This window comes from Neomonachus schauinslandi, chromosome 4, assembly GCF_002201575.2.
Source record: "Neomonachus schauinslandi chromosome 4, ASM220157v2, whole genome shotgun sequence".
NCBI classification, from domain to species: Eukaryota; Metazoa; Chordata; class Mammalia; order Carnivora; family Phocidae; genus Neomonachus; species Neomonachus schauinslandi.
The window spans coordinates 51,251,249-51,271,504 of NC_058406.1; the positions used below are offsets into that span (position 1 = coordinate 51,251,249).

At 42.5% G+C, this 20,256-nt stretch overlaps 1 protein-coding gene and 1 long non-coding RNA gene across 2 annotated transcripts in view; both read left to right on the plus strand.

The window, feature by feature from the left end:
* The window catches only part of ROR1 (receptor tyrosine kinase like orphan receptor 1), a 396,422-nt gene that overhangs the window by 224,409 nt on the left and 151,757 nt on the right, over positions 1–20,256 (plus strand). The gene's annotated exons all lie outside the window — the stretch shown is intronic.
* LOC110571838 lies at positions 4,556–5,825 on the plus strand. The gene is made up of 3 exons (XR_002479813.1): positions 4,556–4,635; positions 5,625–5,673; positions 5,794–5,825. It is a non-coding gene; the product is annotated as an uncharacterized LOC110571838 (long non-coding RNA).

The following is a 20,256-nucleotide window of genomic DNA, read 5'->3' on the forward strand; positions in this document are numbered from 1 at the left end:
CTCACATCATCCCTACCCCCGTACTTTTTACTTCATTTGTTTCAACAACCTGCCTCTAATTCCCTAAATGTATCACTCTACTTCTAGTCTCTGCGCCTTTGTTCATGTAGTTTCTTCTGACTGGATTGCCTTTAATAAACCTCATTCTCCTTCTCGCTAACTCCTTCTTTACTTAAGTACCGCCTTAAGCATTCCTTTAGTGCTCCTAATGGGCATAGTGCTGAATAAGATAGGCAGCATCACTGCTTTGCTGGACCTTGCATTCTAAAGAAAGAGAGAGGGAGAGACAATGAATGAATCCTTTTATCAATCCCACTGACCATCAACAGTGCCTCCAAATACTTCATATGTGGGGTACCATATCACCCCATGTCTATCCTGATCAGAGTCCTTACCATGCTATGCTGAAATTATCTATTTTTTGCCTGCCTTTTTAAAGCCAGGGGCTCTTTCATGCTTTTATTGCCAAACACAGTGTCTGGTATGTAGTAGGAAACAAGGTGCTAAATTGTTTGGGTTCCTATCCCAGCTATGCCGATTCATAGCTGCTGCAAGTGAATACCTACTATGTGCAAGGCACTGGCTAAGCATGTTGCATGCATCATTCGAATTCATACCACATTGTATGGGAGAACAGACAGGCCACTGAGGCTCATCAGGCTTGAAGGAGTTGGCTGAAGGGCACCAGTAGTGAGGGGCAGTGCCAGGATCCCCACCAAGGCTTCCAGGCCAAATCTAGGATCCATGTTCAAAGTGGCAGCTGATTACACTCCTTCCTATGCATTCCTATCCCCTCCTCCTGTGGGCCATGCTCCCTCACATGCAGGAGCAGTGAAATAAGCCCCATCCGTTGGTGTTCTTTAGTGCCTTTCTCTTCCCCCAGCTGCTCTGTTCCACCCATCAACCCCACCCTGGTCCCCCAGCTTCACTCAGGTCCTGTTTTTCTGTTAAATGAGTCCAGTCAGTGGCATTAAACAGTTACCTGTTTATCCTTTCCAACAGGAAATGAAATTGAACAGAGACAAGCCCACCCGGGAAGAGCCGTTGAAAGCTACTATTGATGGGGCATGGGGGTAATTTCTGAAACAAATGCTTCAGGACCAAGTACCTTCTAAAATAAATGGATCTACAGGGACCCAACCTCAGCTTCCCCATGGGGGTTTTGGGATGGGGTGTGATGAGGGCCTCTTTCCCCTTCTTCCATTTTCAGTCACATGAGGTCTCAGAGGTTCTCTGTAGAAAGCCAAATGTTTCTTTTGGAGAAAGGACTGGAAATTGCACCCGTAGGTAGCAGAAAGGGAGGGAGCCTCCTACTTAAAAAAATACCGAGGCTTGCTTCCAACTTCAAATAATTCTCTGTGCTGACAGACTAGATTTGGGGGTATTTTTTGTCCTGCCTTGGTTTTTTAAATGGAGACCTGGCTTTTTCTACTAGCTTAGAGCTTTACACATATGGTTCTTAATGAGCGTGAGCTCTGGAGTTACTATGACTCTGAACTTCCTTTTACTCACCTCTGGAGTGGGGACATTTGAATCTATCACCTAAGACTTTTCCTGGCCAACAGACACATCTCTGGGTCACACTTGCGTGTTGTGCCAAGGACATCTGATTGCATGGTCATAATAGACAGATAATTACATGCTGGCCTCAGTCCCTTAGCCCACCTCTTCCCTGAGAGCTTGACTGTCAAGAACTGTGACCAGGTACTCTGCTTCAGGAGGGGTTGCTTCCTCTCGTCCACTTTCTCTGTTACTTGGTTTGTCCTTGGCACTTAAGGAGTCGATTTAAATGATACTGACTTGCCTGAAGCTTGGAGCTTAGTTCACACTTAGCCCAAATGAGGTAGCTGGATCCTTTTCTTGTACTCCTGATTGTATGGATTTGGAGCAGTGGCAGTGGGTGAAGAAGCAACATAAGGACTTGGTACTTGGCAGGAGTCTTGGTACTTGGCAGGCTAAAGAGCAGCCTTCCTAGGACTGGGGTCTTTGAGAGCTTATCCATTCAGTGTCCCATCTTCAAAACTGGTAGCTGGTTGGAAGAATTCCTGGTGGAATTCCTGGGGTAGCCCTTTGATGTTTAAGACAGCCCCAATTCGGGTGTTGGCCTTGTTGGGAAGGAAGACTTTCCTCTGCCCTTTGAGGTCCTTCTAGCTCAACTTAGAATCAAATTGACATGAGACAGAATAACAGGAGAAAATCAAATTTAATAGGCATACATGTGGGGAATCCACACAGACATGAGATTCCAAAAACAATGAGGCAATATGAAGTTTATCTGAGCTAAGGAGAGAGGTAGGACCCAAGAATACAAAGGGGAGGAAGGCCATTATGCAGGAAGGTGAAAGGAGATGTTTGGAAGAAGAAGGTTGCCCTATTATGCAGATAAATTTCTTAGATAAAGGGGAATTTCTGTTCCTAGCTCTCTGCCGGTTGCAGGCTCTCCTTTCCAATGTAAATTTAGGTAGTTGAGAATCAGGAAAAGAGGTTTTCCTGTTTCTGCTGAGTTTTGATTACCTTTAACTCAAAATAACACTCATGCCAGAGTGGCCCATCCTGGGGCAGCCTGCCCTTGTCCCCTACAGCCCCAAGCAACATCTTGCTCATACTGGTAGTAGCATTTTCTTCAAAGGACAGATACCGTCTTGCCGCTATCAACAACAGAAGCACTTGGAGCCTCAGTAGCCTCATAGGGAAAATGGGAGAAGGGACATCAACTCCAAAGGGTCCCTATAAGAGTGAAATCAAGTATGAAGCCCCATCCCAGTCTCCAGTACAGATGGGTACTTGCTTCTGGTAGTTCTTATGCTTCCCATTCTTCCTTCTTATTCTCCTAGGGGAGGGAAGTATGATTTGGGAAAGAGCACTTGACAAGGAGCGTAGATTCTAGTCCCAACTGAGCTCCACCACCAGGTCAGTGATTTGTCAGTTAAGTTCTGGGCCTCAGTGTTCTCATCTGTAAAGAGGGAGCTAGCAGTCCTTGTTCTGGCTGCCTTCCTCATTAGGAGGCTCCAATGTTGCATGGTCTAGTGTCGTAGCCACCAGACACCTGTGGCTAAGGAACACTTGCAGTGGGGCCAGTCCAAAGTGAGATGTAGTGTAACTGTAAAATGCTTCTGGATTTCAAAGCTTTGATATGATAAAAGAACTTAAAATATCTCATTAATAATTTTCATATTGGCTACATGTTGAAATGATAACTTTTCATGTATGAATTAAGTGAAATGTATCATAAAATTGATTTTACCTAATCCTTTATAATGTTGTTACTAGCCAATCCAAAATTACACACGTTGCTTGCATGTGTGTCTTCTGTTCTATTTCTCTTCAAAGGTGCTGCTCTAATAAACAACAGCTAGAATCTGAGGGACATCTCCGAACCTGTGTTTCCTCCTCAGAGCATGAGACGATGTTCTCGTGCCCATTCCGGCTTTAAAATTCTAAAACCTACTTTTTATGAAAAGAAATTTTTCTAAAATGGATTCTGTGTCTGTATATAATGCTTTGAAATATCTAAGTGTAAAGGATTATCATTACCGATGATAATCTGATCATTAACTCTCAAAAAAGGCAATATTTTGAGTAATGTGGTTTTTGTGGAGAAAAATTTGCAGGTTAGAAATCTGAAGCACAGTGGCTCAGTTGGGTAAGCGTCTCCCTCTCGGCTTGGGTCATGATCCCAGGGTCCTGGGATCGGGTCCCGCATCAGGCTCCCTGCTTGGCTGGGAATCTGCTTCTCATTCTTCCTCTTCTCCTCCCTCCTGCTCACTCTCTCTCCTGCTCTCCCTCCCTCAAGTCAATAGATAAAATCTTAAAAAAAAAAAGAAAGAAAAGAAATCTGAAGCACAAGGGGTTATAATTTGGTAACAGTGACATAAAGGACAGTGGCAGAATCACAGAGCCATGCAGGAAAATCACAGCTTTGGGGCAATAGTTGGTGCACATTCAAACAGGGTCCTATGATCCAGCATCGCCTCTCTCTCAAACCCCACCTTGCACTGGAGTCCCGGGCTGGCTCTGCACCAGATGTACTCTCTTCCTTGAGGTTCCTCCAGCAAGCCAAGCTCTTTTCCTGACCACAGGCATTTGATTAGCTGCTCCTTCTACCCAGAGTCCTCTTCCCCTTTTCAGATATTGCCATGATTGTCACCGTCATCCACACAGATTAAGTTTTTCCTGACCATCCAAAGTTAGTCTCCACTGTTAGTTTCCTTTTCCTTTAGCAATTAAAAAAAAAAAAAAAATCTAGTCTAGGGGCGCCTGGGTGGCTCAGTCGGTTGAGCATCTGCCTTCAGCTCAGGTCATGATCCCGGGGTCCTGGGATCGAGCCCTGCATCTAGCTCCCTGCTCAGTGGGGAGTCTGCTTCTCCCTCTCCCTCTGCTGCTCCCCCTGCTTGTGCGCTCTTTCTGTCAAATCAATAAATTTTTTAAAAAATCTAGTCTCATTCTAGAAACAGTGAGAAGAATACCTTCTTGATAAGAAAGCGGGGGAGCTTCTTTCCAGCTCTGCTGTGTCTACTTAATCCCTTGCTAATTGACAAGTCCTCGGTCCATTGGCCTAGAACCCAGCATGGAGGCACGTGATGTGGAAATCAGTTCCCCTTCAACCAAGCCGGGCTCTCTAGGACTCTTTACTTGGTAAGTCTATGCATTTTAGGGAAGGAACCTCCAAGATGAGGCCTATGGAATTCTGTCATAAAGTGCAGGAAAATGCCTAGACGGTCAATCTTGCTTCTTTAAAACCTACTCAGAGGGGAGGGGCTTGCCAGTGGGCACCACCACAGAAGAAGAGGGTCAGCCTCAGTGGTCTTTTCAGCTCCAGCTTTTGACACCAGTCCCTCCCATCAGCCCTCCTGTCTCCTCCTCCACGGGCTGCTGTCAGCTTCGAGGGATGCAGCCCTAGGGTGTTCCACAAAAGGCCAATTTGGCTGTGTGAGGAACACAGAGCTCCCTGCTCCCAGCAACCACCGCCCAGTCGAGACAGAGGAGCAATCAAACAAGCTTGGAAATGTTTATGCTCCTGTTTTTACCATTTAGAATCAGGATAGAGATTTATCTACCTCCTATCATGGGTCTCAGATTCCTTACTCCCTTGGTACCATTTTCGGTAGTTGCTGGCTAAGACCAGGCCCAATCTTGGAGGCATAAATAATCAGGAGGCAGCAGAGTTTCTTGATTTGCTCAGGCCATCCTTTTCCTTTCCTGCATGTATTTTAGTTTGGATTTAAACCTGCCTGCTGAGGGAACCTCCTGTTCCCCCACTTTAGAAATGACTTTGGCCTCAAGGTGCTTCTAGAACTTTGTGGACTGCAGTCCTGCTCATAGAGATCATAGGCCTTTCTAGTCCTGGGCCTGTGGCTTTGGTCAAGCTTTGCTTAAGCTTTGCTCAAAGACTCACAGGGACTTTTGGACTTAGAGGTCTTTTGGCTAAGGGCAGAAGAGATCATACAAAGTGCTTTGGCATCTGGCTTCTGCCTCAACTCCCACTGATCCGGCCCCTCTGCTCCTGCTTGCTTTGCTCTAGAACCAAACTACTCATTGTTTCCCACCTTACTTCAGGCCTCTGTGTAAACTTTGGTGTTTGCTATGATGAGACTACCCATCTCAACCTTTTGTTATCCTTATAGACCCAGTTCAGACCTCACCTCTTCAAAGAAGTCTTTCCTGACACCATAGGTAACCATGCCTTACTCTGTGGGGGAAGTGGGAAAGTGGATGAGTCTCCCCACACTCCTAGGTGATGCTTATTTTCATGTATGTTTTTCTTCTCCTTCACTTTCCTCTTCCTCATGCAAGAAATATTCATTAAGCATCTTCTTCATGTCAAGCAAAGCCCTGAGGGATCTTCCCTTCTAGCAGGAGGGCCAGCCAAGAGGAGCATTGTGAAGAGTGAGAGCAGCAGAACAGCTTGCCAGGAATCTTGAGATCAGGAGTTATGTCTTATTTATGTATCCATGTAGCTCTGACTCTGATACAGGCATTTAAATAAATAGAAAAATAAACAAGTGAGTGGTGGGAATCAGAACATCAAAGTGGAAAGGTACATTAGAGTAGTTGTCTGCAAACTTTGGTGGGCATCAGAATCACCTGGGGAGACCCAGGTTCACTGAAGCAGAGTGGACCCTAAGCCTCTGTATTTTTACCAGCTTTCTGGTAGGAAAACCCCCGATAGAGTAGTACCTCTTAACCTCAGCTGTAATTGTAATCATTTGGGGAGTTTTAACAATTCCTCATGCCAGGGTCTATCCCTCCCCCCCATTCTGATTTTGTTGTTCTCTACGGTCTGTAATTGAAGGGTTAAAAGTTTTCCAGGTGATTCCAATCTGCAACAAAGTTTGAGAACCACTGTTTTCAGGTTCTTCCAGGCTAATCCGCACTGTACTCAGCAAATTCCATAATATTCTCTAACAAGTGATTTAGCCAGGTACAGAAGTTTGGGGCTTTCTCCATTTCTGTCCTTAATTTTCTGAGGTAGTATAGAGAAGAACTGGGTTTGGAGGGAGAAGTCCTTGGTGTATATGTAAGCCTTGTGGCTTACTCGGGTTCTCAAAAATTGAGCTTTAGTTTAGTGGGTTTTTTTCTTCTTTTTTTCATCTGTTAAATGGAGAGAATACCAGTCTTCTATGGTTGCTGTGGGCACAGAATGTGATGACCTGTAAGACAGCTGAGGTCAGGTTCCAGCCCTGATTAAATAAATCTAGATATAGTTACTGATACTAATATTGGCAAAAAAAATTTTTATGTCCAAATGAGTTGGCAGAACTCCATCACTTTTTCTAATGGCCATCGGGGGTAATACCTCCTTGCCTCATGAACTATTAAGAGCTACCATCTATTGAGGGCTTTTCATATGCCCTAAGTCATGTTAAATGATTCCCATGCATTGTCACACTTAATCCTCATAATTCTAAGAGATAGTGTGTCCATTTTACAGATGAGAAAAAAGCCTTTGAGAAATGGCATGGGCTGAATGGTGCCCCCCACCCAAGATATGTCCATGTCCTAAGCCCCAGAACCTATGAATTTTACCTTATTTGGAAAAAGGGTATTTGCAGATGTAAATTAATTAAGGATTTTGAGAAGAGATTATCTTGCATTATCTGGGTGTGACCTAGATGCCTACAAGTGTCTTCATAAGACAAAGGCTGAGGGAGATTTCATACAAACCCACAGAGGAGAGGCTGTTGTGAAGACCAAGGCAGAGACTGGGGAGATGTGGCCATAAGCTGGGGAATGCTGGGGCACCCCCCAGAAACTGGAAGAGGCAAGGAATGGATTCTCCCTAGAGCCCCCAAGAAGGAGTATGGTCCTGAGGCTTTGAGCCTCAGAAATGTGAGAGAATAAATTTCTGTTGTTTTAAACCACCAAGTCTGTAGTAGTTTGTTACAGCAACATCGGGAAACTGATAAAAGCAATTTCAGCAGTTTGCCCAAAGTCCCAAAGCAGGGAAGCTGAATTCAAACTCATGTCCTTGACCAATATACTATATTGCCTCCAACTGAATTGAAATTTGTAATAGGGGGAGTCTGGGTGGCTCAGTCAGTTAAGCGTCCAACTCTTGGGGCGCCTGGGTGGCTCAGTTGGTTGAGCGACTGCCTTCGGCTCAGGTCATGATCCTGGAGTCCCTGGATCGAGTCCCGCATCGGGCTCCCTGCTCAGCAAGGAGCTGGCTTCTCCCTCTGACCCTCCCCCCTCTCATGTGCTCTCTCTCTCTCATTCTCTCTGTCTCAAATAAATAAATAAAATCTTAAAAAAAAAAAAAAGCGTCCAACTCTTGATTTCGGCTCTGGGTCATGAGATGCAGCCCTGCGTTGGACTCCATGCTGAGTGTGGAATCTGCTTAAGATTCTCTCTCCCTCTGCCCCACCCTTCACATGCACACATGCTCTCTCAAAAAAAATTTTTTTTGTAATAAAATGCCTTAGATTCATTTACTCAACAAATGTTTATTGCCCATAGTGGACAAAACCTCTACTTGGGGCTGAAGATGCAGTAATGAACAAGTCAGAACAGTCTGTAGTTTAGCGGAAGAGAGAGACTTTAACAATGAATTTCACATACACACATATACTAAAAATCATCTAATTTTAGCAGTGATGGGTGCTTTAAAGGAGAAGTATGAAAACATACCTGTATGAAAACAGCCTGCTACCCCAGAACAAAGGATTCTCACATCCTCCCTGGCTAGGCCTTCCTAATAGCCACCTGAGGTAGGGGTCAGCCCTTCATTTTCTTGGCCTGTCTCCAGGGAACTTCCATGCCTACAACTCCTGAGCTTGTGGGAAAAGTTAGTCTACAAACAGGGCAAGTCCCTTATTGGGATACGGACCCAGAACAGGAGGAGGGCGGTGAGGTCTTCCACAGGCAGTGAGCTCTGCAACCCATTACAGACATCATTATGAGGCAGTGGAGTGTGGGGAAACTGTTTTTAGACAAGGTTGGAAAATTTTGCATTCCTGTGCCAGGCAAGATTTCCTGTAGGGCCCTGAGAAGCTCACTAATCATCTCTTTAGTTCCAAGTGATATTACTTCAGGGCAGTTCCTGTCAAGGCCCCATGCTTAAATATCTCTTTGCCTGGGTTTATTCCATCAAATGCTTCATTTGCTTTGAAAAAAAGCTCCGAGACTTAGCTGGTCCAGGAGCTTAGGAAGTTCAACTCACCACATGCCTCAGAGGGCTCCTAGCTCTGCCCCCAGTTGCTGCAACTAAGATGAACTTACTTTCTGACCGTTTTCTGCATATGATTCCATTTTATGTGGGCCCCAAGTCAGACCTGACCAACACCAGCCACTGAAATATGCTTGTGCTGAATTCAAAGTGACTTGTAAGAATTTTCTGTTGGTTGTTACTTGTCTTCTGAACTCAGAAACCTGTGTTTTCCCAGAGATCTTACCCAGATCTCTCATTTCAGTTCTTTTCTCCGACGTTTATATTCACTCGTTCACTCACCAGATATTTACTGAGTGCCAGCTGTGTATCAGGCGCCGCACTAAAGACACAGTGGTGAAAACACAGAATTCCTCTCTTGCAAACCTCACGTTATGGTAGAGTTAGCAAATCTCTGGGTGGAAAGTACTATTACAGCTAATATTTCCTGAATGCCTGTTTTATCCCAGGTGCTATACTCAACACTTTAATCACAACATCATCCCATTTAATGTGCCGTAAATGTGAGGTAGGTACTGTTGTGTTTATTTCATAGCTGGGAAGACAGGCTTACAGAGGTGAAGTGACTCAGCTAGCAAACAGCAGAGCCAGGATTCAAATCCAGGTTTTTATGACCACAAAGCCCAGACTCTCAATGATTCCCTAGTTCTAAAATAATAATCCATGTGTATAGGGAGGAAAGAAAGAATGGGGTTATAAGCTTTTTAGCGTATAGACTATCTTTTCCAGAAGAGGATATTCTTTTTTTTATTATTATGTTATGTTAATCACCATACATTACATCATTAGTTTTTGATGTAGTGTTCCATGATTCATTGTTAGCGTATAACACCCAGTGCTCCATGCAGAATGTGCCCTCCTCAATACCCATCACCGGGCTAACCCATCCCCCCACCCCCTCCCCTCTAGAACCCTCCGTTTGTTTCTCAGAGTCCAGAGTCTCTCATGGTTCGTCTCCCCCTCCGATTATCCACCCTTCATTTTTCCCTTCCTGCTCTCTTCTTCTTCTTCTTCTTTTTTTTTAACATATAATGTATTATTGTTTCAGAGGTACAGGTCTGTGATTCAACAGTCTTACACAATTCACAGCACTCACCATAGCACATACCCACCCTAATGCCTATCACCCAGCCACCCCATCCCTCCCACCCCCCACCACTCCAGCAACCCTCAGTTTGTTTCCTGAGATTAAGAATTCCTCGTATCATTGAGGTCATATGATACATGTCTTTCTCTGATTGACTTATTTTGCTCAGCATAATACCCTCCAGTTCCATCCACGGAAGAGGATATTCTTAATCACCCTTAAGTGACTTTTTTAAAATTTGTGTTTTCCCTCTAGTTTTTTCCATTTTCTCCAGTAAATACCGTATACTCTTATAGTCAGATAAAATATAAGTAAAATACATAAGGAACTAAGATAACTCATGTATACCCCCAAAGAATTGAAAACAGGTACTCAAACAAATTCAAGGACATGCATGTTCATAAAAGCACTATGTATAATAGCCAGGAGGCAGAAACAGCCCAGATGTCCCTTCGAATAGGCAGACACATTGTGATATATACACACAATGGAATATTATTCAGCCATAAAAAGACACTGTGTACTGATACATGCTGCAATGTGGGTGAACCTCAAAAATGTTATACTGAGTGAAGGAAGTCAGATACAAAAAGTCCCATGTAAAAATATTCAGAATATTTAAATGTACAGAGAGAGAGAGAGTGGAGGTTGCCAGGGACTGGGGTGAGGGGAATAGGCAGCAACTGCTTAATGGGTCTGGGGTTTCCTCTGGAGTGACGGACATGTTTTGGGGCTGGATAGAAGTGGTGTTTATGTCCTCAGTGCCACCGAATTATTTCTTCACTTGAAAATGGCTCATTTCATGTTATGTGAAGTTTGCCTGAATAAAACAAAAATAAGGAAACCCCAAATAAATAGACACACCAAGAAGCTTCTCTCATGCTCTTCTGTGGTACCGCTGGTGCTCTGAGGGCTACACAGGTGGGTTTGACATCTCCATGCTGAAACTGGGTTTACTTAGTGCTACCGCTCCAACCCGAGGCAGAGCCCTGGCCCACATGGCCACTAACCTGTAAGGGACCGTGGGCCAGTCACTTCGTCTCTCAGAAATTGGGGCTCTCACTTGTCGTGCAGGAGTAATCATGTCTGCGGTGAGCAGTGTCACATCCTAATATGATAAGGTGATGCTCTCTAAGCTGTAGACTTGATCTGCATATGCTTTTCTAGTCTTGGTTTTTACATCAACAACCGCTAGGTGATCAGAAATCCTCACCGACTGCTTACCAGGCATGTGTTTACAAGAACTAGGGAAACAGGCGGTGCAATCTTAGTAGTGTGTGCTTTTACAGACCTTAACTTCTTGTTGCTATTGATATTGTTGTTTTTTATTTGTGGGTGTTTTGGTCTTGTTTCTTTACTTTGTAATCAAGTTTGTTCGGGTAGAAAGGAATATTTGGGCCGGGGAGCTTGGGGTAGGGGGATAATGCAACCACATGGAAGACAAGAGCTCAGAGGAAGCCTTCCTGCTGGTGATGGGCATCTCTCTGCTAATGATTCCCAGTGGGAATCAGGCCGATCATGACAATCTTATCAAACTTTGGGCCGGGATCACAGGTAAATCCTGGGCAGACCTTGGGATGCTGGCCTTGAAATGAGTGCCATTTAGGTGCTGATGACAGGGGTCCTGCATCGAGTCAGGGTCACCTGCTATAGCCCATTCCTCCCATGCTGCACAAACCCGCTACTCGTCTTGCTAAGAGAGATATTTGGGAAAGGCTTGGGGAACCCTTGAAAGACCACTTAAGAATCCAGCTAAGCAGTTTTGGGTCCTTTTCCCCAGGGTCAGTTGAAGCGGCCTCATTAACTCTCGTTTCAGGAAAACTAAGGTCTCCAGGAGACTTCTGTTAGGAAGTTGGGTTCAACAGCTCAGATCTTTTGAGGTGAGGTGGGCCTGGAGGGTCTTCTGTAACTTTTATTGGTATTTTCCTCAAAACTTTTTCTTCCTTTAAAAAAATCTAGATTTGGGGTGCCTGGGTGGCTGAGTTGGTTAAGCGTCCAATTCTTGATTTCGGCTCAGGTCATAATCTCTGGGTCATGAGATGGAGCCCCGTGTTGGGCATGGAGCCTGCTTGGAATTCCATCTCTCCGTCTGCCCCTCCCTGTCTCCCCCTACCCCGCCCCCCTCACCTCCAGCTCATGCTCATGCTTTCTCTAAAAAATAAGAATTTTTTTAAAATCTAGATTTAAAAGTACTTTTAGAAGCTCAAAGTATTTGCCGTAGAAAACCTAGAAAAAGCAATGAAACCAAAATTATATAGTCCCTGCTAACATGTATTCTTTTAATGTTTTCTTATGCACATGTTTTTGTATTTATATTTACCAAAATGGAGCCATATCAGGGCATTCTCTATTGTTAAACAGCATTTGTCTTTTCACAACATCACAAACCTCTTTCTGTGTCATTAAATATTTTTAATGACATCATTTTTATTGGCCTTATTAAACATGTTCCATTGGAGGGGCGTTTCTTAATTTTTTTTAACCTATCCTCTACGGTTGAAAAAGTTAGAATTAGGGGTGCCTGCGTGGCTCAGTTGGTAAGCGACTGCCTTTGGCTCAGGTCATGATCCTGGAGTCCCGGGATCGAGTCCCACATCGGGCTCCCTGCTCAGCAGGGGGTCTGCTTCTCCCTCTGCCCTCTTCCCTCTCGTGCTCTGTCTCTCATTCTCTCTCTCTCAAATAAATAAATAAAATCTTTAAAAAAAAAAAGAAAAAAAGAAAAAGTTAGAATTATTCCAGTTTTTTGTTGTTATAAATAACACTGTGATGAAAATTGCTTTAAAGGGCCCAGGCAGACAGTACCTGACCTCAAGATCTTATTATAGACCTCTCTGTGTATTTACAGTCCCTAGCAATAGGGCCAGAGAATGCACCATTCTGTTTCCCTTCACCAACAATAGGTATTGTCATTTTCTTAGGCATTGTCTGTTTTGTTTATTTATTAAAGATTTTATTTATTTATTTGTGGGGGGAGACACACGTGGGGGGGGGCAGACTCTAGGATTATGACCTGAGCCAAAGTCACTTAACCCACTCAGCCTAACCCACTGAGCCACCCAGGCGCCCCAGTCATTGTCCATTTTAAAAGCAACAATGGCATGCTGTTGTTGTTTCAACTTCCATGTCTTTGATAACTAAGATTGAATTTTATTGGCCTGTAACAGCCATTATTTTTTCTCTAATGAATATTCATTCTTTTCTTCCTCTATTCCATCCTCTATTGGTGTATTTATCTTTTCTTACTGATTTTCTTACTGCGTTTTAAAAAATCAGTTTAACTTTTAATTTTGCTTATGACGTGTGTTTTTATAACATAGCAAACTTTTATTTTTATGAAATCAAATAAATCAATCTTTTCTTTTATGATTTTTCACTTTGTTATCATGCTTAGAAAAGGCTTCCCTTCCCCAAGATGGTGGAAGCACTTTTAGTTCCTTGAAGATGTTATAAGTAAACACTTCCTTTCCAAAGTCTGGGTCAAGCTGAGCAATATTTCAATCCATAGAGAGGGCAGGAAATTAATCTAGTGCCAGAGTCAACTCTTTCTCCACAACCTAGACTCAGAGTTACCTCCAAGTTGAATGACCCTTGGAGGTTATATAATCCAACCTTCCAGCTGATACGTGACTCTCTTCTTCCAAAAGTCTCATAAGTCCTTCTGCATTAACCTTCTACATTAATGCTTTCTTTCTAATGAGAAAGCTTCTACATTAATACTTTCTTTAACAACATCACACAGGGCTAACCTGTTCTTCTCTCTGGGCGAAGTCCTAACGTTCAGATGGTCTTTCTCATGCTGAGCCAATTGGTCTTCATTCTCCCTCTCTCTGCTATGTCTACTGCTCAGAAAGTGGATAAAGGCTGTTCTTTGGACTTTGCAGTCATATTGGCCTGGGTTTCTATTCTAGCACTCAGGAGCTATGATGCCCTTGAGTAAATTACTTAACCTACTTGAGCCCTGGGTTTTTTGGGGGTTTTTTTTGATTTTTTATTGTTATGTTAATCACCATACATTACATCATTAGTTTTTGATGTAGTGTTCCATGATTCATTGTTTGTGCATAACACCCAGTGCTCCATGCAGAATGTGCCCTCTTTAATACCCATCACCAGGCTAACCCATCCTCCCACCCCCCTCCCCTCTAGAACCCTCAGTTTATTTTTCAGAGTCCATTGTCTCTCATGGTTCGTCTCCCCCTCCAATTTCCCCCCCTTCATTCTTCTCCTCCTGCTGTCTTCTTTTTTTTTTTCTTAACATATATTGCATTATTTGTTTCAGAGGTACAGGTCTGTGATTCAACAGTCTTGCACAGTTCACAGCGCTCACCATAGCACATACCCTCCCCAATGTCTATTACCCAGCCACCCCATCCCTCCCACCCCACCCCCCACTCCAGCAACCCTCAGTTTGTTTCCTGAGATTAAGAATTCCTCATATCAGTGAGGTCATATGATACAAGTCTTTCTCTGATTGACGTATTTCGCTCAGCATAACTCCCTCCAGTTCCATCCATGTCGTTGCAAATTGCAAGATCTCATTCCTTTTGATGTCTGCATAATATTCCGTTGTATATATATATACCACATCTTCTTTATCCATTCATCTGTCAATGGACATCTTGTTAGCCCTGGTTTTATCATGTACAAGATGGGGATTAAAAAATTCCTATTATTATGCATTCTAACTTTGAGATAGACGGAGTTAAATGCCAGATTAAAAGAACATGAGCTTTGCCTTACTTAGCAGCTGTGTGTGGTCATTTCAGACTTGACTGTAACTTGAGGTTTTTTGGTTTTTGTTTTTTAGTTCAAAGCTTCTAAGGTGTGTATGCAGTATTTGAAGCAGTGTCTTATTTGTGATTAACAAAGAAAGTCAAAATACATCTAGATACATTTGTAAGTATATTGAAAGGAAGCAAGAGTCAAAATCAGCATCATAATATACTATTCCCAACAATCTGTTATGAAACTTGTTGTTACACAGATATGTTCTCATTTGTTCCAGTGTTGCTTTGAACTTTAGAATAAAATGACAAATGACCCTGGGGTGTCTTTTCTGTTCTTAGGTGGAGGACTGGTGTGTGGACACCTAGACCTTGGGAGTTTACTTTGAGGATTAGGGGAGATCGTGTATAACTGTGGTAGTGTGTTAGTGTTATGATATTATTGCACATGTAATCTCTTGCTCTGACTGAACAGTTGCCATTCATTTCATTATTTCTCCTCCTAACTTGTTTTCCATGTTCTTCCCCCATAAAAGGTGGCCTCCTAGAGTGAGCACACTGCACTCCAGGGGGACCTGGATCATACAGGATGCAGTAGGACCAGCTCTAGCTCTGCCTTTGTTTTGCACTTTTTTTCCCCCAACCAAAATTCTCAGCTTCTGGGTAGCCAACATCTTATTGTTGACATATGATGAACTTTTGTTAACTAAATCTCCTGTGAGTTTCTCACAATTTTAGCCATTTACCTGTGTCTCTCTTTTTTTTCATATTTGTATAATTAATACCTTATGTCCCACTACTCACTATACATTATTACTATTATATTTCAACATGTTTGATTTATCATGTAAATAATATGATGCTGTCATTTAGCCTACTCAGGATCTCCCGACATTGTGTCCATATTAATTTGGTCCTCATCTAAGACATTGGTGTGACTGTTGGCTGGAAAGCATGTAGATAAACTCCTGTCCTGGTGATATCTTGTCTTGTTGCCAGTGTGGAGAACTGCCTTTCATACAAATGTATATAGTTCAGATAATGTTTTTGAGAGTCCACAGACCTATTTTAGCATCTTTCTGTTTCTGTGAACTTTTTCAATTTAGAATTTGTATTTTGTCCCTATTTTGTCATTTGACAAACATTTGTTGAGCTCTGTACTAGGCACTGTCCTAGGTGCTGGGTACAGAAACAAATAATATAAGTCTGTCTTCAAGATGTTCACAGCCTAGTGGGAAAACAGACTAAGAGAAGTAGGTGCACAAATAGAAGGAGTGGGGGAGTTGTGGATAAGGCTTTATGGAGGTGGTGACATTAGAGCTGGGTATTATAGATGCATAGGAATTTGCAAAGCAGGAAGCAGATCAAGGGCCCATCTGGCCACGCCTCAAATTCCCTCTCCTTAGACCACAAGAATGCCAAAATTGCATGCTCCTTTTCTCTCAGAGTTCCTGCTGTTCTTCTGCAAACAATATTTCTTTGTTCAGAATTAGATTTCTATTACTGGCATTCTAAGATAAGCAATTGCCATCCAGGAATGTTAAGAATATAGAAAATGCACCATCTTTCAGCTAGTGGACACTTCTAAGAAATAAATTGATCCTTGACTATCGTATATCACTCTTATGTCTTACCTTAGTACCAGTTTGTGATCAGCAATAATTACAATAATATAATAATAATTGTGAACATTTGGGGCACCTGAGTGGCTCAGTTGTTAAGCGTCTGCCTTTGGCTCAGGTCATGATCCCAGGGTCCTGGGATCGAGCCCTGCATCGGGCTCCCTGCTCCGCAGGAAGCTTGCTTCTCCCTCTCCCACTTCCCCTACTTGTGTTCCCTCTCTCACCGTCTCACTCTCTGTCAAAAAATAAATAAAATCTTAAAAAAAAATAATTGCAAACATTTATAGAGTACCTTCCATATACCAGGCACCATGAATGGTGCCTAATGTAGATTATCTCTTCCTACCATTAACAAAGAAGAGGTTTGAGCTCAGAGAGTTTGAGTAACTAGTCTAACATCACACAACTAATGAAGCAGCAAAATTGTGATTTTTGAACATTGGTCTCTCTGTCTCCAAAGCCTGGCCATTTACATTTCTTCATTCTGGCCAGTTGGTCAATATACCCACTTATTCTCCTCTCCAGTCTTTACCCATTGATACTCCTCAGTAGTTGCCCTTTGTGTTAGTCTGCTAAGATTGCTGTAACAAATACCACAGACTTCATGAATGAAACAACAAATTTATTTCCTCACAGTTCTGGAGGCTGGAAAGTTCAAGATCAAGGCCTGGCAGGGAACTGTTGCTGGTGAGGATTCTCTTCCTGGCTTGCAGGTGGCTGCCTTCTCACTGTGTCATCACGTGGTGAAGCGGGAGGGTGGAGAGAGGGAAAAGGAGAGAGAAATCTTCCTCTTCTTATAAGGCCACCAATCCTATCAGATGAAGGCCTCACCCTTATGACCTCCTTTAACCTTAATTATGTTCTGAAAGCCCTATCTCCAAATCCAACCACATTGGGAGTTAGGGCTTCACCACTAAATTTTAGGGAGACGCAATTCAGTCCATAACACGCTGCTTAAAACATTTCGTACCTTTTCACTTCTCCACACTTTTGTTTAAGCTGTTCCCCCAGCCTAAGCTTCCTGCCTTTCAAAATCCTACCAATTCTTGAATACCCAACTTAAATGTCACTTCCCATGAAGCCTTCTCTGGTTTCCAGTCATATTTAGTTGCCCCTCCTTTTCCATAATAATAATACTTTGTATTTTGATTTAGCCCCTATTGTACCCAAACTGCATTATAGGCTCCTTGAAGGCAGACACCCTGCCTAACGTGCTCCCAACTAATCTGGACCTAGTTCTATTGGTACTCCATAAAGTATGACTTGAGTGATTCATTAGTTCTAAGGAATGGTGGAGGCAATTGGGTGGGTTTAGGCTGTAGAAGAGAAGACTGCAGGAAGCTCTGTTGAAAGTGATGCCTTACAGAAGAGAGAAAAAATAGTTCCGTGTTCCCTGAGAAGTTTGAATTGAGCCTGCCAATTAAGTTTCAAAGAAGCAGATTTCATTCCAATGTAGGGAAGACCTTTTTAATTAAAAAGGCGGGTGAATAACACTTATTGATAACCAGGAGCTAAATTGTTGCTCTATACACATTATTTCTACTCCCACCTAGTCTTATAAAATAGTTCCATCTGTTACAGATGAGAAAATCAAAGTTCCAAAAGGCTAAAGACCAGTGTGAATTCATGCAGTTCATTGATCTCCTCTGCCCATTCCTTCATGAAGAAGCACTCTTCCTCTCCCTAAAGATATTGAAGCAGGCTGCATGACCATTTTCCAGGAATCCTAGATCAGGAATACTCTGGGGGTGTTGGTATAGTTAATATTTCTGTTTTCTCCCATCTCTCAAATCCTGTGACTGAGAAATTCTCAGTCCCTTACATTGGTTTAATGGGAATAGACCTATAAAACCTATCTTCTGTCTTTTTTTTGAAAGATATATTACAAAACTCTTACTAAGATTATTCCAAATTATCATTACAGTATGAAATATGTTATTGGTCCCATTAGTTTATATTTATGAAGCTGTTTGGAGAACACAGCTTTGGAAATACTTATTGCTAATAAAATTGACTTGATCCTAGACAAGAGGGGCTATGTTTTCAAATAAGAGCTACTCTATCTGAGGAAAAAATAATATGCACAAGTTGTCACCTGACTCTGGAAGTCAGATGGATGAGGCACTTAGCCTTGCTATCCTGATTGCATTCCATACTGAAGGTGGTTCCCTGTAGACTAAGCCCTCCCAGGATCAGCTTCTGGGGCAAGCAGCCAATGTTCTGAAGCAGCTGCCATTTTTCTTGGGTGATTCATGTGTGAAAGTGTCTCCTCTGTAAGAATCTGGGTCATCTTGTTCTTCTTCCCAGAGCCAGGCTCTTATCAGACCAGAAGCGTCTGCTCATACAAATGCATCCAAGTTGGAGAGTTTATGAATGATAACGATAGCTGCTCACTCCAAATACATAACTCATTTGGTCTATGACATCTCATAGTTGGCTGTACTGCTATTTGTATTCAATAGAATTGGGCCTTAGAATCCTGGAGGTGGTGTACATGTTGGTGTAACTTTAGAGACTCTTTAAAAATGATCATTATCTTTCTCTTCTCCATTCAGATGGTTTATTTAACTCGGGATTTCTCCTTCCTATTGTGAAGTCACAGCCTTGAATTTGAGCAGAGCCTTTGTTCCTGTGTGCGCATGTGTTTTAAATAACATCTCGGCATGTGCTATGAAACTCTTCTCTACTCTGTTCCCACCACCATCACCACCACCCCCAACCCCTGGTCAGAGGAGAGGTGACAACATGGAATGAGCTTCCATGAACAGCCAAAACCAGCTCAATTTTGTTGTTGTTGTTGTTGTTTAGAGTTTTTCTTTGCACCTGCTTTGTTTTCGTAGGAAAAATATCACAGGTATCCTCCTCTTCTTCCATTTTTATTATACAAAATACATTGTTCCTGGATGGCGGTGGAGGGAGGGAGGGAATGATACCTTTGAGTATCTTACAAGGTAGAAATGCCATCAAAACATTTGAATATGAAGTTGACAGTACTTTGGGATCATTTAATCCTGCCAGCCTCCAGACATCCCGTCAGTTTAACAGACATGACTCAGAGAGGAGAATGAGTCACTTAATATCAAACAGTACTTTTGTGGTAGAGGTGAGACCAGACCCCGTTCCCCTGTTGCCATTGCAAAGCCTTAAAATATCACAGCTTCTAAGAAGTCTTCCAAAATTGCAGTGGAGACCAGACTGCATAATCTGCCCCATCAGGGCTTGAGGATGCTACCAGGGTGGTGTGCTTTTTGTTCCTTAATCGCAGTCCTATCATAGACCTCAAGGATCTGCAACTCACAAAGTGAAATTCTCAACTAACTACCATTATTTGCTACACTCACCTTTCAAAGGCAAAGATGGGAAAGGATGATAAGACAATAAATAAGGGATTTATTTGAAAAAGCAATATCCTATATGATTCCACTTCTGTACCTTGAAGTCAAATTGGTAGAGACAGAAAGGAGAATGGTGGTTGCTATGGGCTGTGGAGAAGAGAGGATGGGGAGTTGTTTAATGGGTACTGAGTCTTAGTTTAGGAACATGAAAAGAGTTCTGTGGGTGGATAGTGGTGACAATTGCACATTATGTGAGTGTACTTAATGCCATTGAACTGTACACTTAAAAATAGTTAAAATGGTAAATTTTGTATTGTGTATATTTTACCACACACACACACACACAGCAGTATTCTTGATATGATCTTGAATCTCCATACCCTTGTGTGTATGCATCCTCAGAAACAGGCTGTTATTATATCCTAAAGAGTGCTAATAACACATATATACTGTCTTTTACTTGCCTTGCATTGTTTGTTTTCAAAGTAATGTCACACCCATGATTGCATTTGGTATTCATCAACACTATCATGAGAAAGGACAGGAATCCTTCCTTATTTTATAAATGAGTAAACTGAGGCCTAGAGTTCCACAGCTGACAGATCAAAGAGTTGGTACTTAGACCCAGGGCTTCTGATTTGTGTTCCTAGAACCATGTATGATCCAGTGTAGGAAGTTTTGAATTGATATTTAACATATTATACTTAGTTATCCTAGAAAGTGGACTCATACATTTTAGAAAGATTTTCAAAGACTTTGAACACTGAAGTAGTTTGGAGGAGATTTATAAAATGAAAATCAAGTAAACTTTAGAAAACTCATG